At 41.2% G+C, this 19339-nt stretch overlaps 1 protein-coding gene and 1 pseudogene across 2 annotated transcripts in view; both read left to right on the top strand.

Moving 5' to 3' along the window:
• The window catches only part of insyn1 (inhibitory synaptic factor 1), a 206010-nt gene that overhangs the window by 96837 nt on the left and 89834 nt on the right, over window positions 1-19339 (top strand). The gene's annotated exons all lie outside the window — the stretch shown is intronic.
• LOC117504652 lies at window positions 16425-16553 on the top strand (annotated as a pseudogene).

Genomic DNA, 19339 nt, shown 5'->3' with positions numbered 1-19339 from the left:
GCAGTAGAGGCCTTGAAAAAAAATCCAGATAATCCCTGTCTGCTACATTTAAAATGCATGGAATTTAACAAACGCAAATACGAAACCAACATCTATAAACACAGAGAATATATTCAAAAGAGTTTTAGGCACTAGAGTTTAATGCTGTTGTCCGTGGAGCCTGAACAGAGTGTCTGAAATGCATTTGTCCTGTTGTGACGTACTGAGATTACATCATCGTACCCATAATGCACTGCGGGGCACAGCATGTGCTCACAAAACCTTAAAAATTAGCACATTACTTTAAAACTAAAACAGATATCTGATATTTTCACTTTATAAAACTTCAGACATGACAGTAATTTTAAACCATAAGTGAACCATAAGTTAAAAATGTATGCCTCTGGATGACTTAGGTGATATTGCCAGCATATGTTATGGTATTAAAGGAAATGTGTTTTTTTTGTGGCCATTTTTCCTTTCTCTGTAGAGGGTTGAGACACTTTTCATACAAGCAGTTCTCTTCTGTTTGTAGAGGTTATAAATGTGCATCTGTTACAAAACTTTTAACAGGTGGGTGCTGAACTGATTTTAAATTTAAAAAATGCTTGTTGTTGTTCAGCTTTGTTTACTTTGTTTATCGGTTTAGAAGTTATCGGACAAAAATTAATCGGAAGATAATTGGTCCGATAATGGTTTTTAAAGTTATCTAAAAAGATAATCCGATAACGAAAACATTATCTTCGATAATTATCTGTTATCGGATTATCGGAAGTGTGCCCACCACTGCCGACAAGGCAATGCGTGCTCCTGTCAGAAGCATCGCTTTAGCTCAGCTTTTGACGCGACGCTTCTGACAGCTCTAAAAAGCAACGTGTCTCATTGAAAATAATGCTTTTTGGATCGATTCTTGATGCCTCTGACACGTGAAAGGCCCATTAATCTGCAATAATGAGGTTGAAATAGCATTGATCAAAATAATGAGGATAAAATCTATATCGGGTTCCTGATCGGGATGCAAAGTCCAATTTCGATCAAGTCTGAAACCACGTGATCGGCCCGATTTCTGACCAAGTGATTAGATTGGGACATCCCTACTTGGCACACCTATATTTTGGCAGTTTTGCCCATTCGTCTTTACAGGAGTTCACAGCCATTTTCAGATCTCTCCAGAGATGTTCAGTCGGATTCAGGTCTGGACTCTGGCTGGGCCACTCAAGGACAATCAGAGAGTTGCCCTGAAGCCACTCCTTTGATATCTTGCCTGTGTGCTTAGGGTCACTGTCCTGCTGAAAAATGAACCGTCACCCCATGCAGAGGTCAAGAACGCTCCAGAGCAGGTTTCATTCCTGCTGATGAAAAACATCCCCACAGCATGCTTCACTGTAGGGATGTTCACTAGATTCCTCCAAACATGATGCCTGGCATTAAAGCCAAAGAATTTAATCTTTGTCTCATTAGACCAGAGAGTTCTTCAGGTTCCAAGGAAGTCTTTGAAAGGCTGGATCTTTGTCTCCATCCAGGACGATTACAAGCCCAAACACTTAGATTTCTCACTGAGTTTTTCAAGCTCTGTGATCACAGTGTCATCTACAAAGTTCAAGTCACTCAGCTTTTTCTCACCAATAATGGCAACTAAGCTGCTGATTTCCATGCAAGCACTGAACAGTGTAGGAGACAGAGCTCATCCCTGATAAAGGCCAGTTTCCCCTGAAAAAAATCTGTGATTCTGTCCCTGCTTGGCACAGTGGGGTGTCCTGTGCTCTAATATAGTCCTCTCCACCAAATTCCACTGAAATCCATTAATGTGTTCTTGAAATAAAATTGACAATCACCACTTGGACCAGAAACAGGAACTCAGTGATGGAGGTCAAAATGAACAGCCAAAAGGTGGCCTCACCCAAAATAAAAGTCCTGAATCCAAAATCTAGTCAACCCTTCTTTGAGCCAAAGCCCATTCCCTGCAAAATGAAATTTCCTGGTGACAACTCAGCACTGGAATCCTTTTCAGCCTCGGTGACCTATACACTGAGTGGCCTCTGGTTATTGTTTTCAGTTATTCCATTCCTTGTTTTTTCCCTTCATACAAAAGCCGTGGCAGCAGTTATTGACCTACCTTGTGTCATGTGTGTTGTGCCTGCGGCCTCAGTGAGGATTTTAAACCTGGTTTCATGCACTTAAACACGGAAAAGGTTTGACTGAGATCAATAAACACTGCTTTTTCTTGAAAAATATATTGTTGTTTTTGAGGCTGGTACAGGCAGAAGATACATTATTGATCTCTGACTCTAGTGAATATCCTTAAGGGATAACTAACTGGGTTCAGCATCTAGAATATCCAAAACACTTGTTTTTTGGGTGTTTCTGCAACAAGGTGTCAGAATTGAGTGTCAGGAAAATAAAAACCTATACCTGCTAAGCACTGTGATGTCAACATTATTTCAGTGTAACATCTGTAGATGCTGGTGCACCCAAAACCACTTGTAATTTATGAATTCTGGATTATTTTTTCAACCTCTCTCAGTTTTACATGTCCTTTTGTTTGGCCTTACAAGTAGCAGAAGGAAAATCAGCTTGATGTTAAAGATGAAAGAAGGGAAAGCAACTGTCAGTTGCCTCAGGTATCACTTCAATGAGGGGCACTGAGCCATTAAAAGTGGAAAACAAGCTCAGAGAAAAGAAGGGAAAAAGCACCTTGGCAGTGCTAAGCACCATCGCTCAGCACACTGTCCAACTCCGTCCATTCACACCGTATTATCAGAATAACTCGTCAAATGGGATCCGCGCCTCAGAACCGCTGCGAAAAATGTTGGGCTTTGTTGGAGGTGCTGTATGCTCGCAATATATATATATATATATATATATATATATATATATATATATATATATATATATATATAAAATACCATCCATTTGATGAAAGGGTTCGATAAACTGCCTTGGACCATATCACAACTACGAGTCTTTGCAGTGAGGTGAGTGAGGTTCCATTTTGGAGCAGCGGAAAATTATTCCAGAGACAAACCTGCTGTAAAGTTTTTTGACAGCCTGTGGCTGTATTTTTCCATCAGTTTTATAGTTTATTGGATTTCCTTCCTTTGTCTCCTATTGCTGTATTTAGTGTTGATGATTTCCAATGAGAGGAAAAATAGACCATTGGATTCTCTTAATTCGCCACACACTCTCCTTCCTTGTCATTTATTTGATAGATGTGCACTCCCCCCAACACACGCACTCTCTTGCTTCGCACAAAGTTATCCATTTATTGCCACTTTCATTACATGGGGCAGAACGGTGAGCTTTTGAGATCACTGCTGGGTATGGTGAGGATAATGAATTGAGTGGACAGCGGTGACTGCAGCCGCATTTTTCTCTGTGGGGGAACGCTCGCAGAGATTTGATGCTACAATCATCTGCTTTCTGGATGTTATGTTCATATGCTGCGCATTGTCATTCACAAAGGTTTTTATTTTTGTTATTTTAGCTGTTCGTTGCAGCATATTATATCTGAAAACAAATGCAGAAACTGCACCAGGTTTGCAGGTATCACTGGTAGTTTCAGCCCAGTGCCAGCAGGTTAATATCAAACATACTTGCCTGCCATTCACTCTGGGGGTAAGGTTTCACCAATTCACCTACCTGCATGTCTTTGGAAGCAGGAGGAAACCAGAGCTTCCAGAGGGAACTCATGCAAACACGGGGAGAACATGCAAACTCTACACAGAAAAGACCAGGTCAGAAGCAAACCTGGGACCTTCTCGCTGTAAGGCAACAATGCTAATCACTAAGTCCCAAGGCAACATTATGTACATAAAACGGTGAATTAAAAACATAAATTAAAACATGAGAAAACACTTAAATAAATTACCTTGCTGCTTCACTGTTTCACCTCAGGGAGCTGTGGGGTCTGCTATGTACTCTGACAAATGGGCCCTGATCTGTTAATGTTTCAGAAATCCTTTCATTTACATCCCCCTCCTTGATACCATAGAAACAGGCAGGTGGCCCAATCCACTTTAAAGGACAAAGCAACTCTGATCAGTTGATAATGTTTAGACAACATCATATCCATGCCAAATAGGCATGGTAAATCCAACATCTTTGTGCAATCCTGGTTTTGTTTTGGCAGTATTGCCCATTTTTTAAATAGCAAAGTGCACTCAGACACACCCCAAATTCACTCATACTCTCTCTGCAACAAGTAATTTGTATTTGCAATCAAAATACAGCCCTCAGTCTGAATTTAAGCATGCAACCACTTTTACCTGTTGCTTCCCTAGTTTATGGTTTCAGAGTATAAGTTCTATACAGGCCCTGATGCTTATCCATGGAGCATGAAGCAGATCAGAGTGTACATTGTACAACCCCAATTCCAATGAAGTTGGGACATTGTGTAAAATGTAAATAAAAACAGAATACAATTATTTGCAAATCCTCTTCAAGCTATATTCAATTGAATACACCACAAAGACAAGATATTTAATGTTCAAACTGATAAACTTTATTGTTTTTGTGCAAATATTTGCTAATTTTGAATGGATGCCTGCAACATGTTTCAAAAAAGCTGGGACAGTGGTATGTTTACCACTGTGTTACATCACCTTTTCTTCTAACAACACTCAATAAGCATTTGGGAACTGAGGACACTAATTGTTGAAGCTTTGTAGGTGGAATTCTTTCCTATTCATACTTGATGTACGACTTCAGTTGTTCAACAGTCCGGGGTGTCCGTTGTCATATTTTGCGCTTCATTAATCTGCCACACATTTTCAATGGGCGACAGGTCTGGACTGCAGGCAGGCCAGTCTAGTACCTGCACTCTTTTACTACGAAGCCACACTGTTGTAACACGTGCATAATGTGGCTGGGCATTGTCTTGCTGAAATAAGCAGGGACGTCCCTGAAAAAGATGTTGCTTAGGTGGCAGCATGTGTTGCTCGCAAAACCTGGATGTACCTTTCAGCATTGATGGTGTCATCACAGATGTGTAACTTGCCCATGCCATGGGCACTAACACACCCCTATACCATCACAGATGCTGGCTTTTGAACTTTGTGCTGGTAACAATCTGGATGGTCTTTTTACTTGTTTGCCCGGAGGACACGATGTCCATGATTTCCAAAAACAATTTGAAATGTGGACTCATCAGACCACAGCATACTTTTCCACTTTGTGTCTGTCCATTTCAAATGAGCTCAGGCCCAGAGAAGGCAGTGGCATTTCTGGATGTTGTTGATGTATGGCTTTCGCTTTACATGGTAGAGTTCTAACTTGCACTTGTAGCGGCGAACTGTGTTAACTAACAATGGTTTTCTGAAGTGTTCCTGAGGCCACACGGTAAGATCCTTTACCCAATGATGTTGGTTTTTAATGCAGTGCTGCCTGAGGGATCGAAGGTCATGGGCATTCAATGTTGGTTTTCGGCCTTGCTGCTTACGTGTAGAAAGTTCTCCAGATTCTCTGAATCTTCTGATTATATTATGGACTGTAGATGATGGAATCCCTAAATTCCTTGTAGTTGAACGTTGAGAAATATTGTTCTTAAACTGTTGAACTATTTTTTTCACGCAGTTGTTCACAAAGTGGTGATCCTCGCCCCATCTTTGCTTGTGAACGGCTGAGCCTTTTAGGGGTTGCTCCTTTTTATACCCAATCATGACACTCACAATTAGGGTCCTCAGTTACCAAATGCTTACTGAGTGTGGTTAGAAGGAAAGGTGGTGTCACACAGTGGTAAACATACCACTGTCCCATCTTTTTTGAAACGTGTTGCGGGCATCCATTTCAAAATGAGCAAATATTTGCACAAAAACAATAATTTATCAGTTTGAACATTAAATATCTTGCCTTTGTGGTGTATTCAATTGAATATAGGTTGAAGAGGATTTGCAAATCAATGCATTCTGTTTTTATTTACATTTCACACAATGTCCCAACTTCATTGGAATTTGGATTGTACAAAATGGTATTCCAACCCCTATCCCTTTGAACCTCTGTTCTGTTACAGCTTTCACATGTAGTAGCACTGTCAAAACAGTTGTTACAAAGAAGTAATTCAATTTATGTCAAACTCTTCCACATGCCATCTAGTACACCATGGGCCCACTTCTGACAATCTGTGGTGCACTGTCTAAAGTGGATGGTGCAAATCCATTTTGGGTGCATGCCACTTTTATTTCAGTTTGATGACTGAAAAGGAGGAATCTGAGCATTAATGTCTATCCTTACTTGTATAAATGTGTGTGTGTGTGTGTGTGTGTGTGTGTGTGTGTGTGTGTGTGTGTGTGTGTGTGTGTGTGTGTGTGTGTGTGTGTGTGTGTGCGCATGTTGTTGATTTAACAAAAATCGAGCAGACATGACACGTGAAATTGACAGACTTTTTACCTTCTGACAACTTAATGAAAAATGGCATGCATCTGGGCGTGAAACAGATCAACAACTATTCCATCTACATTTGATGTCTTAGAAATGGGCAACCACACACAAAAAGTGTGGTTATTCCTTCATTGTTCACCTATGTTGGATATAGCAGTAAGTGCTACGTACATATATAGGCCCTGGGGCTCACTGGTGCTGGTGCTTTTCCTAGTCCATCTCAGGTTACTTCCCCAGCAAAGGCTGGTACTCAGTTACTGCTGGGTGGACTGGAACTACAACAAAAATAACTACTACTACTTCTACTACTATTACTACTACTACTACTAGTTAATGTCCTGTATACTGCTAGCTTTGAAGCCAGTTGGGGCCCTTACTTAATCCTGTATTCCATAGCATAATATGAATAGGACTCTATGACTCCCCCTGGATTCGATGCATCCATCCCAGGTGACATCACTAGACAAACCCAGTACTCAGTTAAATTCACTGTGGACTTGGAGTACTACCACATCCTAATATGGGCTTTGAGGCCCCTTGGTACTGGTATCCCCAATTTCTTTATCGTGATGCAGATGAGAGTCTGACTTCCACTGGACAGGAGTTAAGTCCATTGCAGGTCACTGTCCTAACCAAGCAACAGTGGTATGATTTACAGCTGAAAGAACTGGGACAATGTACCTGAATTCACTTTTCCACGGACACAAAGAGGCAGGGTGACCAGGAATCAAACCCAGGTCTACAGATTGGTAGCCCAATTCCTATACACTATTTACTGTTACATTCTAAGAAGTGCTTTTTTTTATTAAAATTCAAAAACCCTTCACTAATCTCAAAGTATACATGGACCTAACTATATATCACACACAATAAGAATTGTTTGAAATGTTTTTGGCCCTCCTTTCATTTGTTCCCATTCATTCCAAAGTCCCAGTGTCCAAATGTTTAATGTACAGGAGCAGATGGAAGCATTTTAATATAAAATATGCAGATAAATCCTCTTGAGACATTGATTTCCATGTTTACTCATACCACTAATTAAAGTATACCCCCCAATGCTGCTGAACTTGAACTGTGTTATCTCAGAGGCAAATCTCAGCCATACAGTAGTATGCTGTGTGGATCTATAACGTTGCCTGACAGCAGCACTGAGGCATGTCATTTGAAGGAGCCAATCAAGCCGAGACACAATATTGTTGCCAGAACTGTAGCCAGAGGCAGAAACACAAATATTGTTCTTCCAGCAGGTAACAGTTCAGGACCGGTCAGCTCTGTTCTCTGAGTTGGAAGGGAAGTCCAGTTTCTTATTTGTATTGACTAAATTTAGACTGGTGCCCTACACTGGAGAGAGAATACTAATCAGGCCATGGCGAAGCCAGAGAGGGCTGCTGCTCCTCCATTCTGCCTCCATTTCTGCTGCATTACAGCTTTCACGAGCACCTGTGAAGTAACTAAGTTTAACCAGATATTTTGGGCAAGATCTGAAATATCCAAGATATTTTAGTAACACATTAAAATCATTTAATGGGACACCGATTTTTCACTAGAATATCCAAAAAAAGAGAGGTCTGAGCCTTTACAAATGTATTTCATGTTGACGAGCAGGAGTCTGAATATTATTTATTGACCTGCTCATGCTGCAGTGAGAGTGAATACTTTTGACAGCCAATCAGTTATTTGTTTGTGACAGCATGAATTATTGATTAGGTACACTATATCCACATGAATAATTGAGACACTGGAGTTGCGGATGGGAAAAAAAAGATCAGCATTTTATGTGTTTCCCACTCAGTCATATTCAAAAATGGCTGTTTTGTTTCCAGAAAATGTTAATGAAAATAACTGTCATTATTCCATCCACTTTGTGCAATGCACCAGTACCATGTTCAGCAAAACTGCCCCAGAGCATGATGCTACTGCTATCATGCTTGACAGATAGCACAGTGATTTTCAGCTTGAAAGCTTCACCTTCACTTCTAAAAACATACCCTTTCTCATTGTGACCAAATAGCTCAATCTTCGGCTCGTCTCACTATAAAACTTTTCTCCAGAAGGCATTTGGCTTGGGCAGCTGAAAATTTCAGTCTCGCTTGAAGATGTCAATTTGGGAGAAGTTCTTTGTTGTTCGGCACCCTCTGAGTCCATGGCAATATAAAATTTGCTTCACTGTGGACAATGATGCTGGCATTCCAGCACTTTCCAGTTCATGGCAGGCCTGACCTTACTTTGTTCCTGAACATACTAACCCATTTCCTCTCATCTGCTGTTAACAGTTTGGGTCTTCTTTCAGACTTTGGTAAAGTGGTGACACATGTGCCTAAGTTGTACTTATGTACCGTTGTTTGAACTGATGATCTTGGAGTCTGCAGTTGTTTAAAAATGGCTTCAAGAGACCTTCTCAATGTGTGTAAATCTACAATTCTCCTTTTTAGATCTTCAATGAGTTTCTTTTATTTTCTCATTGTTCTGAGTCTTGGTCAGTCCAATGAGTGCGGTCAAACACATCCTTTTTATGCTGGCAAAGAGAAACTACCAGTTGACATCAGTCATGATCACGAACGAGGAGTTAATAGGCCGTGGCTTGTTAAATTGTAGAACCTTCAGCACCACTTATTAAAAGATTTAAGTGTATGTATGTATAGTTTTGACCCTATGTGGATGAGAGATCCAAAATAAATTCAAACTTGTGCTCACAATTCTTTTTTTTTTTTTTATCCTTAATGATATATGCTGTACAGTCATTCCACAAAAGAACAGTTCAAAGTTCATCATTTAAAGCTCAAAATTACCCAACCTGGTCTCACGGCAAGTTGTGATTCAGAAGCATGAAATATACATTAATCTATTGGTTCGTGATATTGTGACGAAAAGCGCCTCATTTTCATCACGGCAGCACAAATTCATTCTAATTCATTCCGTGATGGCTGCATGAAATTAAAAGTGAAGCGGGGGGGTCGGGGTGGTTATGGTTCAGATTGGGGGTAGGACTAGGGTTAGTAATAGTGAGTTTAAAAAAAAACCCTCCGTCATGAAAATTTGACTCATTTTGCAACCTGGTCTCACGGCAAGTTGTGATTCAGCAGCATGAAATATCCATTAATCTATTGGCTCGTGATATTGTGACGAAAAGAGCCTCATTTTCATCACGGCAGCATGAATTCATTCTCATTCATTCCGTGATGGTTACCCAAAATCAAATTCAAAATCAAATCAAATTTATTAATTTATATAGCGCCAATTGATGATGACATTGTCTCAAGGCACTTCACACAACATAAAAAAAACCCAATTAAAAATTTAAAACACAATAAAAAGATGACCATAAAAGAATACAAAAATAAAAACACATAACACTAATGATAAAACAGGGAAAACAAATGAGTCTTTAAACATGACTTAAAAGTCTCCACAGTATCCGACTGCCGAATGTGTGCTAAGAGATCGTTCCACAGAGCTGGGGCACGGTACGAGAAAACTCTGTGACCGGCAGAATTTTATTCACCCTGGGAACACACAGAAGTCCTGCACCCTGAGAACGCAGAGCCCGAGCTGGTACATAGGGGCTTACCAGGTCAGCCAGATAGGGAGGTGCAAGTCCATGAACAATTTTATAAACTAACAACAGTACTTTAAAATCCAATCTTGCAGGAACAGGAAGCCAGTGCAGGGACGCCAAAATGGGCGTAATGTGGTCAAACTTTCTGCTTTGTGTCAAAAGTCTGGCAGCAGCGTTTTGAACCAGTTGAAGACCCCTAATCCTGGACTGCGGTAAGACAGAAAATAGAGCATTACAGTAGTCCAGTCTAGAAGAGACAAATGCATGAATCAAAGTCTCAGCATCAGCCATAGACAGGATGGGACGAATCTTCGCTGTATTTCGCAAATGGAAGAAAGCAGTCCTCGTAATGTCTCTAATGTGGAGATCAAAGGACAACGTAGGATTAAAAATTACTATAAGGTTCCTCACTTTATCCGTATGATGTATAACACACGAACCTAAGCTAAGTGCTAGCTCATCAAATTGATGCCGATACCTCGCTGGACCAAGAACCATAACTTCAGTCTTATCAGAATTTAAAAGTAGGAAGTTACTAGACATCCAACTTCTTACTGATGCAAGGCAATCTTCCAAAGATTTTATGTGAATGACATTACCAGCAGTTATTGGCATGTACAATTGAGTGTCATCAGCATAGCAATGAAAGGGAATCCCAAAGTGCCGCAGGATATTCCCAAGGGGTGCTACATAAAGGGAAAAAAGCAGGGGGCCTAAAACGGATCCCTGCAGAACCCCAAACTTCATGTCCCTACGATCAGAGGAGATGCCATTACACAATACGCAGTAAGAGCGACTGGACAGGTATGACGTCAACCAGGCAAGAGCAGTTCCAGTAATCCCAAAGTGATTTTCCAGCCTATTGAGTAAAATATGATGATCCACAGTATCAAACGCAGCACTAAGATCCAGCAGCACCAAGACTGTAGTGGTATCTGAGTCCATTGCTCGCAAAAGGTCATTCACTACTTTAGTAAGTGCTGTCTCTGTGGAGTGATATTTTCTAAAAGCAGACTGCAGTGGCTCAAAAAGATTATTCTCAGTGAGGCAGTCCACGAGCTGTCGCGAAACCACTTTTTCCAGGATTTTAGAACAAAATGATAGATTGATATCGGTCTATAATTCTTCAATACATTAGGGTCGAGATTGGATTTCTTAAGTAATGGTTTAATCACTGCAGACTTGAAACATTTAGGAACAGATCCAGAAGTTAATGGGAGATTTATAATTTCCAGCACAGTTGGTCCAAGAATGGGCCACAGGTCCTTAAACAGTTTTGTTGGTATAGGATCAAATAAACAGGTTGTGCTTTTAGTAGACATCATGAGCTTCGTCAGTGTGTCTAGCGAGATACCATCAAAATCTGTAAATCTGGGTAACACCTCAGTGGGCACATCCACCTCCATAGCAGTATGCAGTGGTTGGACCAAAGCCTGCTTAGATATGCTCAACCTAATATCCTTAATTTTCTTCTCAAAATAGTCCAAGAAGTCCTGTGCTGAAAAGGGAAAGTGAATAACAGGTGGCTGTCCATGAATGAGAAATGCTACAGTTTCAAACAAAAACTTTGAGTTATGCTTGTTTTTATTGATCAAATAAGAATAATAGGCACGCTTTGTAGCCAGTAGTGCCTGCTTATAATCTAAGACAGCATCACGCTATGCAAGGTGGAACACCTCTAATTTAGAACTACGCCATTTCTGTTCCAAACCTCGAGCCTTCTGCCTAAGGTCACACAAGTAACCACTGAACCAAGGCGACTGTGCCTTGGGAAGGCGTGGCCTTAAAAGAGGAGGCGCAACCTTATCCAGTGTAGCCTTGAGCGCTGAATTCAAGCCATCCGCAAGACTATCCACTGATTGAATATTCTCCAACCCTGAAGCCAAAATTTCAGGCAGTCTGGCTTCGAGTTCAGTCATAGTTGAGGGATTAATGTGTCGCCGCAGAGATAGACAAGGCTTTCGGTCCACTAAACGCAGCAACATAAATGCACACCTAATAAATGAGTGGTCAGAGACCACCGAGGCAAGAGGCAAAATGTCAATGTTCGTGACAGCAAGGCCACATGTGAGAACCAAATCAAGGGTATTTCCACTAATGTGCGTTGAATCCTGAATGCACTGCTGGAATCCCAACGCATCCACAAGTTCCATAAATGACTTGCAAAGGGGGATCAGAGGGCTTATTTATATGAATGTTAAAGTCACCAATAATCAAAATGTTGTCTGCACTAGCTGACAGGCTAGAGATGAATGCACCAAATTCATCTAAGAATTCAGAGTATGGGCCAGGAGGCCAATAAACAATGACAAAATAACATGACTGATTTCCATACTTCTGACCCTGACAATATGTAGCATCATGAGCAGAGCAGAGAGTCAGATGCTCAAATTAATTATATTTATGACCCCCAACAGTCAAGAAGGTAAACCTGGATTTACAAATAAAAGCAACAACCCCGCCTTGCTTTGCACCATGAGACATGTGACCAAATGTGTACCCTGGTAGGCAGGCCTCATTCAGAGGAAGAACAGTTGTGGGTTTGAGCCAGGTTTCACATAACCCAATCATGTCCTAGTAATGATCCATAATTAGATTGTTGATCAACAGGGATTTTGAGGACAGTGATCTGATGTTAATGAGACCCAAACTGAAGACTTCTGTCGATTTGACAGACTGATATCTTTGAATAGGCCTGAGTAGCTTAAAATCCACTCCACATTTTCCATCCAGCGCTCGGAGAGTGTCAGAAACTGCTATCGTCACATCAGGACTATAAGTCCCAGAAGCTGCAGCGCTCTGATGACGTGGGCGCCGAGCGCCGATGCGCTCAGCTGACCAGATAACCGGCACAGATGACCCAATACAAACCTTCTCCGGGAGCCTCTGTGGATGCAGCGAGGCCGGCGGAGCAAACCAAGCTCTCTGATAGCGAGAATGTCCCAAGGGACATTGTTGTTGTTCAGGCTCCGTAGCTCAGCTGCAGAGTAGCTTAGCATCGCGCTAGCCGAGGGAGTGAAGTGCGGCGTCATACAGCGCAAAAAAGGCACTAAACAATCAAAAATGGTTAAAAATGCACACTGAAGGACCAAGAACCACGTCAAGTACATACACAAACATAAAAAAAAATTACATAAATGTTACAAAATGTTACAAAAATAAATGTTACAAAATTACACTAAAAACCAAGTTACAAATGAGAAAAAGGAGGAGCGGCAAACACAGAATGCCAGTCTCACCATCAAACAATTCTTCGACGAAACTAAAAGTGAAGCGGGGGTGTCAGGGTGGTTATGGTTAGGGTGGGGGGGGGGGGAGTAAGATTACGTTATCCGCCCTTTTCAGGTTTCAAATCCCGCAAAACTTCGGAGAGGTTGCTGCGCTGCTCCACTCCATTGAGACGCTCTGATCACACTGCACTTATCCGCTGCACACGGACAACAGCATTAACATCGCAACATAAAACTATTTTTATATTGTGCTTAAAACGCTCATGAATATATTCTCTGGGTTTATAGACGTTGTTATTGCGTTTGTTTTATGTAAACGTGAGAATCACAGGCTGTCTCCCCGTTATTTTCAGTGGGAGCTGCTGTGAGCTACGCTCGCTTCATGATCATATCGTTCTGGGTGAGAGTCAAGTTTGCTCTTTAACGTCTTGATTATTGTCCTTTACAACACTGTTTGTCCTCTTTTTTCCAGACTAATATGTATAATATGTCTGAAATTCGGTTTATGTTTATTAAATTCCACGCAGATTAAACGTAGCAGACACAGATTATTCGTTAGCAAGTTTTCAGAGCATCATGCAGCAGTCTCTTATTAATGATGAAAAGCATAAAAAAACATTTTTGTAGTATAATATTCATTTATAATTGTCATCATGTGAATTTTCTATGTTGTTTTGACTGCAGCGACTCTCTGGCACACAAGGGATTATGGGATACATGCAAATCCTGGATGGTTAAGGTTAGGGTCGGGGGTGGGAGTAGGGTTAGGAATACTGATTTAAAAAAAGCTATGTCACGAAAATTTGACTCATTTCATCTCGGGGGCATGAAAATAAAATGTGGGCTGAAATTACCATGACACTCATGCCCATGTGTGGCTGAGAATGTGTGTGTGTGTGTGTATGTATATATATATATATATATATATATATATATATATATATATATATATATATATATATATATATATATATATATATATACATTAAAAAAATCTCCTTTAACAGTGGAATATCCGGATAAAATGCTGAAACCGACTTCTTCTGAAACTTCTCTGTTCTCTCACGACGTCCTGGATCACTAGAGCCTGAAATGTGGAGGTTTTCAGCTTGAAACAGACTGATGACGGCGCCTGGGAGTGCTGCACGACGTCTCGCTCCGTGGGAAGTCCTTAAAGCGACAGTATCACCTCAAAATCTCTCATCAGCCGTTAAAATTTTCACTGAAAACCAGCTTAATTTTTCGAACCGTGTCCACTTCGATGTGTCTCACAGGTTTAGAAAAAATTTTGATCAAACAAAGCACCAGTCTCTCAGCAACTTCTCAGACAAAGGAATTCTGACGAGGGGCTGGACGACTCCTCCCACAAGGAGTGCTCACAGGCGAATGACGTCACCGACAGGCGTGGAAAAACTCACGCATGCGCACGAGGGTTCAAGCATGTCTGACGTAAAAACATATGAATGAAATCCATATAGTTTTTGAAAAAATAAAAAGGACCTATACTTTATTGACAGACCTCGTATTACTCTGGAACAAAGAGGACAGACAGTGTTTGACATAAGCAAGAGCAAACAGGAAGCGATTGCAGCTCACAATGATTCCAACTAAAAATAATGGAGAAGCAACCTGAGCTTCTTCTGGCATTTTTACATAAAACAAATACAATAACAATGTCTATAAACCCAAAGAATATATTCACGAGAGTTTTAGGCACAATATACAAAGCGTTTAATGCTGTTTTCCGTGTGCAGCCTGATCAGAGCGTCTCAAATGCATTTCTCCCGTCGTGAATGTACTGAGATTACCCATAATGCACTTTGTGGAGACAGCATGTCCACACTAAAACCTTCAAAATTAGAGCATTATTTTAAAACTAAAACATATATGTGATATTTTCACTTTATAAAACTTCAGAAGTGACGATCATTTAAATAACTTGTATGAAATTAAATTAATTAATAAAATTAATAAAAAATTTATAAAATTTTAACCACAAGTTAAAACTGCATGCCTCTGGATGACTTGGGTGATATTGCCAGCAAGTCAGTATGGGGGTTTCTTCTGGAACCAGCTCTTCTCTGTGTGCAGAGGATAGAACTGTACATCTACTACAAAACATTTAATAGGTAGGTACTCAAATCTTTGATGTTAGACTTTATAAATGTTTGTAATTGTTAAGCTTTGTTCACGCCTGCAAAAGTATATTAGCGGTCTAAAAGTTATCAGGCATAAATTTCTCGGTAGATAATTAGTCCGCTGATGGTTTTCAGAATTATCTGAAAAGCTAATCCGATTGTGAAAACATTAGCTTCGATAATTAGCGGTTAGCGGAACTGTGCCCACCACTATAATGAGTAGTAACACTACTATATAAGCACACTCAAGCCTGTGTTCATGCTGTAGTAATAAAGTCAGCCAATTGCCAACAAAACCAGCTATGACACAACCTGCCAAGTTAAGAAAAAAAGAGATGAATGGCATCAAGCTGTCAAGAATGAATTAATTTCAGAAGCGGATTTAGTTTTGTACACAATACAAAGTTCCCACCTGGAAGCTGACCAGTGTCACCTTCATCTGATCTGTTGGTGCATGAGCACCTGGACTTGGGGGATTTTGCAAAAGGGCACCTCAGTTATAGAAATACTGCACTTCTGGTTCCCTCATCCAGTCACAATGAATTAGTCAAATTCAGGAAACCATGAATGATGAAATCAATACATTCACATTAAGACATTTGACAGATATTTTGATTGAAAATGACTTGCAGTCACATTTGTTCACATCCTAAAGTGTAAACACTGGAAGACATGTGGGTCTTGCTCAAGCACACAGAGAAACACATGCACAGGCATTGAACTGCCAGCTCTTGGGTTTGCAACTGCAATTTGCTTTTTTTTTTTTTTTTGCAAATTAGTCTCTTAACATACAATCTAACATCAATTTTGTTACCAGGAACTATTGAGTTGGAAGATATAGTATCTGTAAAGGAACATACCAAAGAACCAAACAGGAGTTATGGTGGCACAGCAGTGATGCTTTTGTCTCTAAACAAAAAGTGCCCAAATATCCATGTTCATCTGGAGTTGTATCAGGAACAGCATAAACAGCATAAAAACTTTGCCAGATCCATGCAAGATCTACTGTGGTGACCAATCAAGCAAAAACAGGGGAAGCCAAAAGAAAATCAATCAATCACAAGATAGGTCAAGTCTTGGACATGGACGTCTGCTTCAGAACTTCTTGGGTCCTGGATGGCAACCACCATTCCAGACAGCCTGTCCATCCTTACCTGGCAGGGGCGATACCATGATCAAGAAGGTGGTTCACCCAAAGTGAGGTTCAGCCATTGCACTGTGGCTGACTGACCCCAAATGTGGGAATCTCAACTGCATAATTCATGGCAGCACATAAAACACACACATAAACAATTTCCTTCAGGATTAATAAAGTTCTTATTCATCCCCACATCACAAAAGTAACCTATTTGCTACAGCCAGGTAAATCCTAATAACTCCCTTGGCCTTCTACATCTGCTGGGGCTGTGAACACTGAGTTGTTGGACAAAGACACGAGTCAGTTTCAAAATGTCATCAGAGACATTCCCTCACAATGCAAGTGATAATCCTCATCTTGTTCTGAAGTTACAGTTCATTTGACACAAAGTCAAACCAAGAGTACCCAAAGATCCTCTGAAGAGACCTAATACCAAAGACATCCAGTTGTCACCTTAGGTCACTGGTTAGCATCCAAGTATCACAACTGTTCATTAAGATAGGAAGCAACAGGGTCCTAAAGACTTGGACATTCAGTCTCAGGCAAAGATGTCCAGTGACCTGGTGACACCATAGGGTTTTCCTGGGCATCTCTCAATCTCAAATGATGAGAACCCAGAGGGATAAATGAAGTACAACATGAGTACAAAAATAAAGACTCAACAATAACATGTCTGCACCCCAGTATATTGATTAAAATGAAGTACTTCTTTTTCTACCATCAGAGGGTCAACAGAATTCTACTTAGACAAATGTCAAAATGATCTGTTTGTTTATGTGTATACACCCAAATTTTAAACATGTTAAGTAGAAATTAGTTTTACATTAATCTCATTTAAAAACTTTAAAATTCAGTTCTCTAACTTTACACAATTCATGTTATGTGACTTATGGCCCAGTAACATGACATATGACAATTCCTGAACGAAGGGAAAGAAGTCAAAAATCACAATTTGTTGAGAAAGTGGACGAACAAGCTTTATCACTGAATAACCTGCGAATCAAGAGCGCAAAAGGGACGAAAGAGGAACAAAACGAAACCGAAGCTAACATTGATCTCCACGCATTAAACGCAACGTGCCTGGAGCCACAGCTGGAGCAGTGTGTGTCTGCATCTCTGAGTTCCAGGACTCAGCGCTGGGACGCAGCTCATAGCGCCTGAGTCCTGGAGAAACGGCAAAGAGAAGCATGTGATCTGAACCAGTGTGGACATCTGTGCAGATGTCGGTTGATCCACCTGCTCTGGTTCCTTGTCCAGAACAAAAGAGGGACCATCTTCTCATCGTCAGAATCCTCACTGTCTGATGACACGCTACACGCTCTGTCTTGCTCCAATTTTTTTTTTTAAATCCTCTGGTGTGCCATGGTGGCTGCTGTATCACTGTATTACGTTACTAGGCTATATATATTGATTTATAACAGAAAACGTCAAAAGGGGGAATAAATCTAAGTGTAAAGATGATTGAATATATCAGAGCAGTAAACTGATCAGTCCATGTGTGCAGTTACAAGGTCTGTCAGAAAAGTATCTGACTTTTTTATTTTTTTCAAAAACCATATGGATTTGAATCACGTGTGATTGCATCAGCCAAGCTTGAACCTTCGTGCGCATGCGTGAGTTTTTTCACGCCTCTCAGTTGCGTCATTCGCCTGTGAGCAGGCTTTGAGTGAGCAGTGGTCCACCCCTCTCATCGGATTTTTATTGCGAATAAATGTCTGAACGATTTGGAGCTTTGCTGCATCAATTTTTTCCAGAAACTGTGAGAGACCTCCAGGTGGACACCGTTCGGAAAATTCTGTTGGCTTTCAGGGACGATTTTAGGGGGATTACACAGATTAAGGAGTGCTCCAGCCGGTTTAAAGACCGCCCACAGCTGCTGAGAGCGCACTGCGCTCTGAGCGCCGATCGACAGGCTGAATCAACCAGATCATTTCCAATGTGAAGGCTTTGTTGATCCGGGACGTTGTCTGACTTTCACAAAAATGGCAGGAGACGTGGACATCAGTACTTTTTTGGCACATTCCACTGTTACAGGAGTTTTTTTCATGGAAAGAAAAGCAGACGGATGCGCCACTGTACCGTTCATGGCGCGGGACAAAACCACCTCCGTGTTGGTCTCACAGGACAGCTTTGAGATGGCTTTCAGATGGCTGTCGGTGGGTTTTCAGTCGTGTGACTAACCGAGAAATTGTGGATGAGCCTGGACATGCCAGAACATGTCCTGTGAGGCTTCATCACGGCGTTGCTTTGCGCCATGTGGCTCCACCGCGACGCGCGGAATTCCTCCGGTCCTCTTTCCATGACAAAAACTCCTGTAACAGTGGAATGTGCCGTTCATTTCCAAACTGAATGCTGTGTTTTATCCGGGACGTCCTCTGACTAGCACAGGAATTGCGGAAGACGTGGACATCAGCACTTTTTCGGCACATTGAGACAGATGTGCGGAAGAATTCCACACGCCGCGGTGGAGCCGCATGGCGCAAAGCAACGCCGTGATGAAGCCTCACAGGACATGTTCTGGCATGTCCAGGCTCATCCACAATTTCTCGGTTAGTCACACGACTGAAAACCCATCGACAGCCATCTGAAAGCCATTTCAAAGCTGTCCTGTGAGACCAACACAGAGGTGGTTTTGTCCTGCGCCATGAGCGGCATGGTGGCGCATCCGTCCGCTTTTCTTTCCATGAAAAAAACTCCTTTAACAATGGAATGTGCCGAAAAAGTGCTGATGTCCACGCCTTCGGCCTTTTTTTGTGGAAGTCAGACGACGTCCTGGATCAACAAAGCCTTCACGTTGGAAATGATCTGGTTGATTCAGCCTGTCGATCAGCGCTCGGAGCGCGGCACGCTCTCAGCAGCTGTGGGCGGTCTTTAAACCGGCTGGAGCACTCCTTAATCTGTGTAATCCCCATAAAATCATCCC

This window comes from Thalassophryne amazonica, chromosome 2 (assembly GCF_902500255.1).
Source record: "Thalassophryne amazonica chromosome 2, fThaAma1.1, whole genome shotgun sequence".
NCBI lineage: Eukaryota > Metazoa > Chordata > Actinopteri > Batrachoidiformes > Batrachoididae > Thalassophryne > Thalassophryne amazonica.
Note: the sequence above shows the minus strand (reverse complement) of the source record. Positions and strands in the feature narration are given on the sequence as shown.